Source organism: Cucumis melo, chromosome 10, assembly GCF_025177605.1.
Source record: "Cucumis melo cultivar AY chromosome 10, USDA_Cmelo_AY_1.0, whole genome shotgun sequence".
NCBI classification, from domain to species: Eukaryota; Viridiplantae; Streptophyta; class Magnoliopsida; order Cucurbitales; family Cucurbitaceae; genus Cucumis; species Cucumis melo.
Genome location: NC_066866.1, coordinates 6321775 through 6335702, shown reverse-complemented (window position 1 = coordinate 6335702; position 13928 = coordinate 6321775).

Sequence of the window (13928 nt, the reverse complement as noted above, 5' to 3'; positions counted from 1 at the left end):
ATTATTTGCCTAATTTATTGTGTGGTATATTTGTTATTTCTATTTGACTTTTCATTAAAAATTTCTTGAAAATTTTAAAATACTTTTAACCATAATTGTATTTAATTTTGAAATTTTTTTTTAAAATTTTTTCTCTTTAAACCATTTAGAATTTTTTTTTTGCTTTAAAATTATTTATTTTAAAACTCAAAATTAAATAAATATTTCATAAGGTTTCCTAATCTACATTTTTTTATAATAACCACGCCGATTTCGATAAAAAAAATCCTACGAAGGAATCTAGAAATTTCTGGGAGTCCGTTATTTCTAGATTCTTGAGGTGAGGGATCAATATCTTAGGGAGTCCGAGATTTGATCCCAAGAGAAAATATATTTAATCAATGTTTTAAAAAAAAACCTTTATTTGAAGACTAGCCTATGATAGAATTTGAGAAATTGTAACAATTTCTCATTCTCTTAAGGTGAGGAATTTTTCCCCAATATAGTCTAATTAATGGGTGTATCCCACTTATTTTATGGGATCATGACTCCAAATATTGGAGTGGTGAGTAATGAAATAAGACATGGTTCTTTTAAAAAAAATAAATTATTCAAGACATTAAATTTGGCCACCGTTTTCTAAAACGGGTGTTATGGGGTGCTAACACCTTCCCCGTACACAACTGACTCTCAAACTCAACTCTAATTTTTTCGTAGACCAGTTTTTATTTTATTTAAAATGATTCACTTTATTTCGGTGTCCAATCACACCGTAAAAAAGATTGGTGGCGACTCCTCTTTTTTCGTTTTTAAAATTAAACCCTTTTTAACGATGTTGGCCGCTCCGCGTCGTCTCGGGTACATGGCGACAGTCTAGAAAATTTTATTTTAAAAACCACTAAAATTAAAATATCAAATTATTAAACAAATTAGTTAGAGAAATGTAGGGTAGAATTTGATTGTTTTTCAAGATAATGGTAACGGTAAAGAAAAAACGGGCTAGAAAAGAAAAAAAAATTAAAAATTGATTATTTGTATGATAAAGAATGAGGATACAAAAAAATTATATAGACAGTCTAAAATAACCTATAGTTATAATTCAGACTATAGTAAAACTATAGTAATAATCTAAACTATGAACATACAAATTGTTATAATACAAACTAAAATGAACAGCACTCTAAAACTATGATAAGACATAGTTCATTATAACTCACGTTGAGCCTCAAACATCTCCTTAGAATGTCAATCCACACGGGTCATAATCTTGATGGATATAAATTTTATAATGTTATAAAATTGTTTTCTCTCTCCTATAAATTTGAGTTTTCATATTACATATAAAAAAAGATAAAAATATTTTTAAAATGAGTTACATAATATGAAAACTAAAGTCGCTGGTGAATTAAGTAGGATGCCGTTTGATAATTATTTGAGCCACATCTAACTATAACTACTTTATTATAACTCCACATTTGATAGGAGATAAAAAACTTCATCTAAAAATTTGAACTTTTGAGTTTCTCCATTCTAGAGCTTTTCAATCTCCTACTTATGGTTGAAAGCTATTTTACTTTGTTTTATAGGTTTTCACTTTTTAAATTAATAAATTTATTTTTACTTCATTTATTGTTTTTCTTATCTGGATTTCGGCATTCAATATGTCAAAGCCTTTTGCTTCCATAGTTAGTAGATACTATGACCATAGTTAATTGCGAAAGGCTCTTTGATTCAAACCTATTGCGGACTTAACTTTTACTTTTTGTCTCTCTTCGTTTTTCTCAAACTCTTTTAATATGTAATTTAATTTTGTTCTTGTGTCATTTTGCATTATTTGTACTCCCATGTTGTGAGTTGTTGGTCTAATAGCCTCGATAACATCATCTTATTGTTGAATTATTAATTTTTTTACTATAATTTTTATTGAGTTATTTTGTGTTATTGATTTCTTACAAAGTTTCACAAAATAATTTGTAATATTATTTCAGTCAACTTAACCAAATGACATTCTGCTCAGAATATAAGAATCTAAATGGCATGTGTGCTTTAATATATATTGGTACAGAAAATGAAGTTATAAAGCTTTTAAGATTCTCTATGCACTTTTGAAATAAAAGTTTTTCTATTTTTCCTTCACATGTTGGTTGCCATCTAGACTTCTTGATTATGTGGTGCAATTTAATTTGATTTGAGACTTGTTATGGTGTCTTTGGTTGGAGGCCTAATGGGCGAACCTTTCAAAATGTTTGGCAAGTCCTCTCTTCTTTGGGAAGGTATATTATATATCTCTTTAGCCAATAGTTTACTAAATCTTCTCTATTTTGTAATTATGGTGCATCCTACCATAACTTTTAATTCGAAGGATTTCTTTAGTCTCTTCTCCATTGTATACATTTCTAACTAATTTGAACTCTTCTCTACCTCTCTTTTTACAATTCTATTAGAGCTAATAATGTCTCGTTTTTTATTTCGGGATGTGATAAGCATGCTAAGAGTGTACTGACCTATAGTTAGGATAAAGACTTATAATCCTTTCTACCTTTAGTACTTACTAGTTTGTTAGTATAATCAACAATGATAAATCATATCATATTAAATTTGCCTTCACTCTTTAGCTCAAGCTAGCTTCTAAGCCTATCAATGATTTAAGATGGTATCACAGTATGTATGTTTAAAGAGATCATGTGTTCAAGTCCTTGCACTGCGTTTTTCTCAAATTCATTTACACTTGTTAATTAGACTTTTAATATATTTCAAGTCCAAAGAAAGTGTTAGATGATATAATATTAAATTTCCCTCTCGCTTAAGCTTTTAGATAGAAAGATTAAAAAAATTGAAAACCGATGTAAAAATTTTAAAAATAAATCTAAAAATGATTAAAGAAAATGATAATCGAGATTTTAAAATTAAAGAGCAATATAAATTATTTAATTTTTACGATGGAAATAAAAATTATTGCATACATCAATATATACATAAAATTAAAAAAAAAAAAAAAGATTGTAAATTATTATATGTTAATGGAAAATTTGAATATTTTTAACGAGGGAAATTACTATTTGAAATGGAAGAAAACATTTAAAAAATAATAAAATATTAGGAAGAGTGAGTTAACAAAATTTAAATTAAAAGGAAGTAAAAGGAAAAATATACGAAAACTAAAGAATTAGATTCTTTATTTATATAGGAAATTTAGATTTGAAATCCTAATATGATAAAATATAGTTTTTTGTAATGACAAAGATAGGGCAAAATGTGTTTTCTTAAATCTACAATATTACGAAGGATACATTTTTAAATAACAAAAGAATATCTTAGATTTTTTTTAATGTGAGTTATCTTATTGATAAAACACAATTTCTTGAATTTTGAATTAGAGATAAAATGTGATTTCTTAAATAAATGTAAGTAAGAAAATAATTTTTCTTATAATTAACATGGGTTTGGGCATTATTTAGTATTTAAGTTAAATTTAAGTTTTTTTTTTGGCACAATTGAACTTCAAATAATAATATTTAATTAAACTGAAACAATTAATTGGATCCAATCATCATGATAAAAACATTTAACATTATCATGATTAGCCAATTTATGTTTTTGATTTCAATAAGGGATACATGTTATCTTTTAATTAGTTTTATATTCAATTATTTGTAATTTTGTCATTAATTTTGGTTTTATGATTGGTCTAAAATTTCTCGTTCAAGGACTACTATTTTCTTTTTATATTTGTGAGTGTTCGGGCAGCATATGCGCAATTCAAGCCTAAAAATTCTAAGTCTAAAATTGGTTAGAAAAACTTGTTTTTGGTTTTAAAATTTGGCTAAAAATTTGAATCTAATACTTGAAAAATATGCAAATTATTATAAGAAGGTTTGTCTTCAAATATAACAAAATAAACCAAAATATTTCTAAAATTATATTTATAAAATATAGTAAAATTTTCTAAATCTATATTTCAATGATAAATACTGATAGAATTTTCTAAAATTTTACTACATTTGTAAAATACACTTTTGGTCCCCAAATTGAATTACATAATGCATGTTTTTAACTTCTTACACTTTTGGTACTTGAAATTTTAGGTTTATGTATGTTTGGTTATTGGGATTTCAAAACAACAAACACTTTAATTTCTCACATTATCAAAAAAGTTCTAAACAGTCTCCGACTTAACTTTAAGCTAAGATATACTTATTAAACCGTTATGTGCTAACATGGACGTTGATTGTATTGATATGTTAATTCAGTTGATTAGTTGGAAAATTAAAATGAACAACTTAAAGAAAGGTCAAATTAATGGTTTGTCCCCTTAAATTACATTTTGTCATATGCTCCAAAAATGACTTGCCAAGTTAAACTAGTCATTTGCATTTGTTGAAGGCATTCACAGTCCAACTAGGTCTGTAGAGAATGATTATTCCAATCTTAAACTTTGGAAACCAAACGTTCATTTTTTTCTAAATATATATTTTCAGTCGTTTTATCATTTATAATAATTTTTTTGGGCAACTTAAGATAATTAAAATAGTCTTAAATTTCAAAAATCAAATGCCATAAATAAAATACGCCACCGAAACACACTCCAAATGACTTAATATGAAATTTGATCAAGAGGATTTAAAAAATTCATGAGGAATTAACATTTAAATATGGATTATTCAATAGTTGGAAAGCAACAATTTCAAACAATTTAGTTGATTAAAGTTTTTTAAAAATAGAAAAAATTGACAAACTAATTAACCTCTATAAAGAAAATTAAAAGACAAAATTTATTATAATTAATTTTTTATTAATTTTGTCTTTGCTCTCATGTAAATATCACGCCTCTATTTCATAGGGATAGATATTAATTATCTAAAATTTAAATACTTGAATCGTGCTAATATCATATAAACTAAAAACTAAAAACTAAAAGATTTATAGATTGTGCTAATATCATAGAAACTAAAAATTAAAAACAAGTTAGCCTTGTTTTGAATAGGTACATGTGTCTCATTTCTTTGCTCTCATGTTCTCTATTTTTAGTTTTATTATATATTTCTTTTAGTCCAACAATATACATACGAGAGATTGTAAAATTTTATGATATAAATCATAGATAGACACCGATAATGTTATAGAAGTATACAATGAATATAATCTAAAATTTTTAAATATTTTCAACTTTTTTATCATTTACGATAATCCTATATTTTATTACTCAAGTTGCCCAAGTTCCTATTATTTTGTGTATTGTTTGTTTGTAGAAAGAAAGAAAATGGGTTACAAAATGTTTAGAGAAAAAGGCATATTGTTGAAAGTGAAAACAAATGGGTCTTTGATTGGTTGAGAACAATGTTTCAATGACATGATGGTTTTTGGTATTGAAATAATCATACCAAATGAGAAAATTAGATTCTCCTTTATTCTTTTCTTCTTTTTCTTTTTTCTTTTGTTCTTTTACGAGAAGAGAAAAGAGAAAGAAAAAGAAAAAGAAAAGCAAATGAATGGGAGGATTGAAAAAGAGGAAAAAGATGAGTTAGAAAAAGAATATATATTTCTTCAAAATATTTCTATTTTAAATAATTAATGGAAAATGACGTGATGACTTAAAAAGATTATTTTAAACTCAGAAACTAAAATGCATGTAGCTTCGAGAAAGTTTAAAACTAAAGACACGTCGATCCTCATGAAAAATGGTGTTAAGTATAGCGATTTTTATTAAGACTTATTACATTGGTTTTGATCGTTTTTACTCGACCCATTTATAAACATAACTATTGATGTTGTTTGCTCAACCATTTTTCAACAAAAAATTGGACTTTTTGAATTATTTTATTGATACGACAAAATAATATTCCAAAATTTTGGATTTGGATTTTGTAGATATTTCTATGGATACAAATAACATTTCAAAAATTTTAGATTTTTTTTATATGATGTTATCGAACAATTACAATCCCAACCTTTGAGGTTTTTTAACGTAGGAAATAAGTTCCTAAGTTTTTCAAAAATATATTCATCGATATATTATCACCAATAATAACGTTCCGAAAAAACAAATGATTTTTTATTTGATTTGATTTTCTTTATCAAGAGAAATGAATAAATCGATAATCATATACATCGATCCAATTTTTTTTTAATATTTTTCATTAATATGTTATAAGCAAATAACCTTTCAATTGGCTATCAAGAGTTTAGCTCAAGTGACATATGTATATATTTGAGAACCAAGGGGTTTTAGATTCAACCCCACCTTGATTTTATTTTTTAAAAATTCAACAAAAAATTAAATAAATAAACAGATAATATTCCAAAAATATGATTGAACATCTTTGATATTGAACATCTTTGATTCCTGATGGTAGACAACTACAAAACTAATTAGGTGAGACTTACTTTTTGATAAACATGACTTAAGTTGAAATCAAACTCAAACCTAAAGCTTAAGGGTGCGTTTGGGGGAATGGTTGATTTTGGGAAGGGTTAGTGAACATAACACTAGTTTTATCATAATTCTTGTTTGGGGGAAGAGTTTAGAAATGTAGTTTTATGATAATATGTGTTTGGGGGAAGGGTTAGGTGGGAAGATTTAATGGAGATTTTATGATAAAATGTGTTTGAGGGAACGGTTAGGTAGAGAGGATTAGTGGTGATTTTATGATAAGATGTGTTTGGGGAAAGGGTTAGGTGGGTAGGTTTATGTGGATTTTATGATAAAATTTATTTGGGGAAATTGTTATATGGGTTGGGTTAATAATTTTTTTATGTGGTATAATATTTTTTAAATTAGATTGTAAATATGATAAAAAAGAATTATTACATACTTTTTTACGAAAGCGTCGAACCCGTCTTATTGCAAATAATTTGTTGTATGTGTAATGTTATTAAATTAGTACAGATAGTTGTCCTCTTTAAAATTAATTTCTGAACATATTGTGAAAAAGACGGACGGTGTCCAACAGTTGTATGTGTAATGTTATTAAATTAGTACGGACGGTGTATGTGGGAGACACTTATTGTTGTTCATTAATAGCTCCAACGTTAGTAACATCTGACGTTGGGCCAACGTGAATGCAGTTAGGACTCCAATAAGTGTTTGTTGATCCATTACAATGTATGTAAAGTTTCCTAAAAAACATGTACTAAGTGAATTAGTACAATATCAATATATAGTGTGAAAAGATCCCTAAACTTAGTATTATCCTTATTTACTAAAACCATAAACATAGAACAAAGAACTTGTTTTAAACATTATTTCAAAAAACGGGTTGCAGCAAAAATAGTATGTGAGATACGTACGTACTCGTGACGATAGTATTTAAAAAAAGCCAAATTTGACATACGTATGTGTCATAGTGCATACAAATTTCAAGTAATTAAACACATCTTTTCCAAGTTGATGAAATGTGTATTCCATTAATTTAATTTAATTACTATCAAAATTTATGATGATATTGAAAAAATAGTATTAGTAAAAAATTGTTGATATGCAAATTTATGATCATATTTCAATTAATTAAACACTTGTTTTGAAAGTTGATAAAGTTAATGAAATTATTTCTATTACTTAGAATGATTGGTAATAAGGTTAGAACTTTGTACTTGTAAAAAAACATTGTTAAGTAGTTGTACTTATTATGTAGTAGAAAAGTTTTTATATTTTTTAAATTAGGAATTGTTGTTAATTAATTGGATAGTTAATACGAATTGTTGTTAATATTTAATCGGATAATTAATTGAAATTTTCTTAAATAGAAATTGTTGTTAATTAATTGGATATTTTGTAAATAGAAATTGTTCTTACTATATAAAAAAAAGAAAGATAGTTAAAAAAGAGAGAGTGAATAACTATAAACCGATTATAAAGCAAACAATATTTAACAAAATTTAAGAAAATGTTCTATACACACATTATAAACCGAACAATATTTAACAAAATGTTCATAATAAAATTATACAAAACCCAAAAAAAAGTAAAGAAGAAAAAAATACTGAAGAGTATACAAACAGAAACATAGCAAAAGGAGAACAGAAACATAGCAAAAGGAGGACACAAACATATAGCAAAAGGACACAAACATGTAGCAAAAGAAGGACACAAACATATAGCAAAAAAAGGACACAAACATATAGCAAAAGGATGACACAAACGTATAGCAAAAGGAGGACACAAACATATAGCAAAAGGAGGACAGAAACGTATAGCAAAAGGAGGACAAAAACGTATAGCAAAAGGAGGACAAAAACGTATAGCAAAAGGGGGACATAAACATATAGCAAAAGGAGGACAAAAACATATAACAAAAGGAGGACACAAACATATAACAAAAGGAGGACACAAACATATAGCAAAAGGAGGACACAAACATATAACAAAAGGAGAACAGAAACATATAGCAAAACCAAATTGAAACATATATGGCAACTTAAATGAAGAATCAACAAAAAAATGAAGAATTAGAAAAAAAAAAAAAAAGGCAGATTAAATGAACAAAATCAGAAAAAAAAAAAAAAAAGATAACTTACAAAAGAGAAGATACAAACATAGAGAAGATACAAAGAGAGACAACAATGCAATGAATGAAAAGAGGAAACGTGGTTATATATAGGGGAAAGATGGGGCAAGTTGGGAGGGCTTTAATGGAGGCAAACCAAAAAATAAATAGGAAAGTAATGAACTGCAAGCTATCCATCAATAAAAGACAGTGAATCTCTGCTAGAACTGACATAAAGCATATAAAAGTCCAAAGAGTCAAAGCCTATGTACTGAAAGCTATACCAAAACCATACAATATAAACAGATGGAAGAGACAACACTGGAAGCTATACAGAAAGCATACAATGTAAACAGATGGAATAGACAATAGTATGCAGCCAGATAATTTTGAACCCAAAGGATGGAATAAACAATACTATGGAAGAAAAGTGTGTAAAGAACTTCAAACAAATGTTGTGAATACGAAATGAGGCAAGACCAATGGTATGAAAACAATACAGTATGAAAACAATATAACAATGTAAACCAATGTAAAAAGTAAGCAAATGTTATCAAAACAATGTAAAATGTAAAGCAAGAAGATAGAATCAAAGGCCAAAAGAAGGTACAACAATGTAAAGTTAAAGCAATAAGACATAATGGAAGGCCGCAAAAGCATGGATAACCCGTTTACATACATATATGGAAAACACCAGTGCTAAATTGTTTCAATCAACATAGAACAGAATGCAAACAAATATATAAATTCCAAAAGAAATCAGTTTGAATTGAAAATGGGAACTCATCATCGGCTAAAAAAAATTGGATTCAAAAGACTCCAATACCTCCCAAGCTCCATCGACATCCAATGGCAGACAACGGTGTGAAGTTTCTGTCTTATTAGTGAAGGGAATGACCAAATGGCAAGCGAAACACCCAGCCGCAACAATGGAACCACGAGCGGCAAGGAGTAAATTAGGGTCACCTTCAACAAAATGACTTTGGAGGCAAAACCCTAGATTCCAAAAGGAAATCGTGTTTGGAGCCAACAACGTTGAACGGTCGGCTTCAACAAACACGAAAAACCTTTCGGAAGTGAGAGAGACGGATGAGAGAGATGCAGATAGAGATTCGGCGTCACGAAATCGGGTTTCATCGCGAAAACGCAACGGACAAATGAAGGAAGAAAATATCAACAAAATGCGGGTTAGGATCCATCGATTTTTCATGCAGATGGATTGAGGGAGAACATAAAACAACAGAAGGAGAAGTCGATTTCATTACGGAGAACACAGAACGAAAGAATAAAAACTCCGAATCGATTTAATGAGGGAGAAAACAAAACGAAAGAAGGAGAACTCGATTCCTTGAGAGAGAACACAGAACGAACAGAAAAACAAATGGATTTTGGATGAAGACGAATGGATGGGAAGATTTAACACGGGTTCAACACGGAAATGGAAGAGATCTATCGCCGGATTGAGGGGAATGCCGAAACCGGGTTAACGAAATGGGGAAGAGACGTCTCGCCGAATGTTTGGGGGAGACGAAATCGGGTTAAGGAAACCCTAACTAGGGTTTCCTTAACCTTCGACCCAAACGGGAGTTAGGGTTGGGCTAACCTAAGCCCACAGTCCCAACCCTAACCCCAAACGGCCCTAAAGGCTTAAAGGTATTTTTCATCCTTTTATTGTCTCTTAAGAAATATTGAAAGATTTTATAAATACATATGAAGCAAATTAAAAGTTTATTCAATTCTAAAATATATTTTTAAATGTTTGGTTCTAGCTAGTCATTTTTATCCAAATTGTTAAATAATTATCATAATATTCATGTAAAAAAATGTAATATGTAAATACATTTTCACAGTCTATAAATTAAGTTTATGAAAAAAAATGTCGATAATAAAGTAGCTATATGGACTAAATTAAGCTAAAATTAGACTTTTTATAACTAAAGTTAGGCTTTTAAATGATTAAAATTGATCTATGCAAAGAGAACAAAATATATTAATTTGATCAAAACTTTAGTATCATTTGAGTTTAAGATAATGAATACAAACATTAAAAAGAGTAATACTTAATTAGGTACAATCTCGATTACATCAATTTCGTGGATCAACTTTGTCATCTCAAATTCAACATCACTTTTTCACTAGTCAAACAAACGGTCAAATTAACTCAAGGACCATTTGCAACTATTTTTAAAACCTCCAAAAACTAAAGTGTTCATTTTGAAACTTTTAACAAATCAAATGAACATCAACTTCAAACTTTAGAAACCAAAAATACGGAGTTTGCCCTTTTTCTTTTAAAAAAAGTTTGTTACGCAAGAATTTATTATTATGCACTTGATGGGCTGCATAACATTGGTGGGTGCAACTTGAGAAACGTCCAAATATATTTTTATTAAAGAAACTTAAATTGTAAAGTTTAGTCTTTTTAATTTAAGTCGATCTTGTAGCCACCTAATTTTGTCCGACCTTATTTAAAATCAATTTAATTGCTAAATTAATTTTTGCCTTAATTGGGCTAATTTTTAATTTTGTGATTAACTCCATTTTTCTTTAAAAAGAATGTTATTTAACATTTTAAAGTTTTGTGGATAGTTTGGTTAAAGTAGCTAAAGCATCTAGTTAGTTAGAGTAATTAAGATGGGTGAAGAAGTAGTAAATGTGGAACTTTTTAAATTGGTTTTTGTTGTCAAAAGTCTACATGCCCTTTTGTTGTAAGCCAAAGATGGGTATTTCAAATAATCTTTTCTTCTTCATCCACACAACAACAAAAAGAAAGCGTCAGACTAAAAAAACCATAGAAATTTTTCCAACCTTCATATCATCTCTTCTTCCTCTAAACCTCTAACCTCCATAGCCTCTACTTCTCTTAACCTTCATTATCTTCATAAAAAAAAAAGATTTACGACATTCATTTTATTTTCTCTTCTAGCTACAATGCCAAGATTCCAACACAAAAAAAAAATTTCTAACTTAGTTGGAAGTGCATGGTAGGACTTTGGTCCTAATGATCCATACCTCGAATAACAAGCTGAGTTTAGTATGTTGGGATTTCAACATTTATTTCTTTTTTACTCTTCTTCTTATTATTTTATTTATTTTCTTTTAGAGTTCTTTATTTTTTTTTTTACTATTCTCATTATTTTATTTATCTATCCATAAAAAATATAAATAAATAAGACACTAAAGGATTAAATATCTACTTATTATTCTTGTTCTTATTTTTCTATTTTCTTTCTCTTATAATTATTCTTTTTATCTTCTAAGCTTCTCTTTTATAATTTTTTTTGTTACATATTTCTTCAAACCTTATTATTTATCTCCTTTTATTTATTAGGGGTATTTTCAAAAATATAAAAAAGCGGCAAAGTATTTACACTGCATAGAACAATTTCGAAAATAAAAAAAAGCTCAAAGGCCTGAAGTGTAAAATACCAAAAATGCCCCGTCAACAATACGCGTAACGCGATTTGGTACACGATCGTTTAGATTTGACTAATTTGTTACACGATCGTTTAATTAATTAAGGTACACGATCATTTAGATTTCACGACACGATTGTTTAGATTTAAACGATTTTTTTTCAAAATTTGGTATACGATCGTTTAGATTTGGCTAAACAATTTTTTTTTTCAAATTTTGGTATAAACGATTTTTTTTTAATATTCTTTATACACAATCTTCTTTTAGTTTTGGTTACTAATTTAAATGTCTAACCAATTTTTTTCAAGATTCTTATACCATCAGATTTGGTTAACTAATTTAAACGTAAAAAAAAGAAAAGAAGAAAGACGATACAGTGTATGAAAAAAAAGGAAGAAGAAGAAAGAGGAAGAAAGACTTGCACGCATCTAAAAAAATGGAAGAAATCGCAGCTAAAAAAGAAGAGTACACGAAGACGATTAAAAAATCACAGTAAGAGAAAAAGATGAAAGAGCAAACCTGGAATATTTAAAAAATGAGTAATTTTACTAGCTTTGTTACACGGGCCGTAAATATTTCACTAGTTTGTTATATTTAGGAAAGTTTCCCTATTTATTATTATTATGTGTTTCATTTGTTAATTTATTCTTAAGTTTTATTCTTTCTTTTAGTTTTTTTATATAAATTTATTCTTAAGCTTTATTCTCCATTGTATCTTTACTTTTTATATATATATAAATTTATTCTTAAGCTTTATTCTCTTTACATTGTATCTTTACTTTTTTTATATATAATTAGCATTTTTATTTATTTAATTCTTTTTCTATTTTTAGATATTAATAATTGTTTAAATTTGTTAACATTTTAAATTATTTTTTTAAAAAAAAACATTCGACGACGGACAAAATTTGGGAATCCGATTTCTTAGAATTCTTGAAGTAAAGAAATCGATTCTTTGGAAGTTTGAAATCAATCTCCAATACATTTTTATTGAACTCTCAATATGTTATGTTATATTTGCATCATTTATCATGATGTTTCTTTACTCTTGTTTTTACTTATCTAATTTTCCTATTAAGCCTCATTTTGTGTTCTATTTAAAAGTTACAACTCTTTCTATTTAAAGTTTTTCAATGTTTTAAAATCCTTCCAATTTAAAATTTTTTGTGTTTTAAAATAAAGACTCTTTTTAATCATTTAAAAAACTTTTCTTTATATATATATATATATATACATACACACACATATACATACAAAATTCAATCTTGATTTCATAAGATTTATTAATCAATCTTTTTTAGTAACTTATACTGTTTTTTCTAAACAAAATCTTAAGATGTAATCTAGAAAATTTGGGAGTACAATTTTCTAAAAGTCAAGGATGTACAATTTTCTAAAAGTCAAGGATCACACCTTTGGGAGTCCAAGATTTTATCTCAATAAAAATGATTTTAATTAATGTTTTTTTAAGAAAAGCTCTTTATTAGAAGGTTATTCCTAGAACGGATTTTGAGAAATTATACTAATTTCTCACTTTCTTGAAGTGAGAAATTTTTCTTCAATATAGTCTAATTAGTCTAATTGATGGATTGCTCTTCACTTATTTTATGAAATCATTGCTTCAATTGGAGTAATGAGGCGTAAAATAAGACATAGGCTTTAAAAGAAATTAAAGAATATTTTCAATTTAAGATTTGAAATATGACCACCGTTTTCTAAACGGATGTCGTGGGGTGCTAAAACCTTCCTCATACACAAATCTGACTCTCGAACTTAACTCTAGTTCATACCATTTTTTTATGATTTATTTAAAATTGTGTACTTACTTCGGTGTCCAATCACACCATAAAAAAGATTGGTGACGACTCCTATTTTGTTTTAAAACACTCATTTTGATGACATCGGTCACTCCACGTCATCTTGGGCACGTGGCGTCAGGTCCAAGAAGTTCTTAAATTCTAAGAAATTTGTCTAATATATGTTTGTATTGATGATCAATTTTCTATCAAATGAATTCACAATAAAAATTAACAATTTATTAAAACAAAA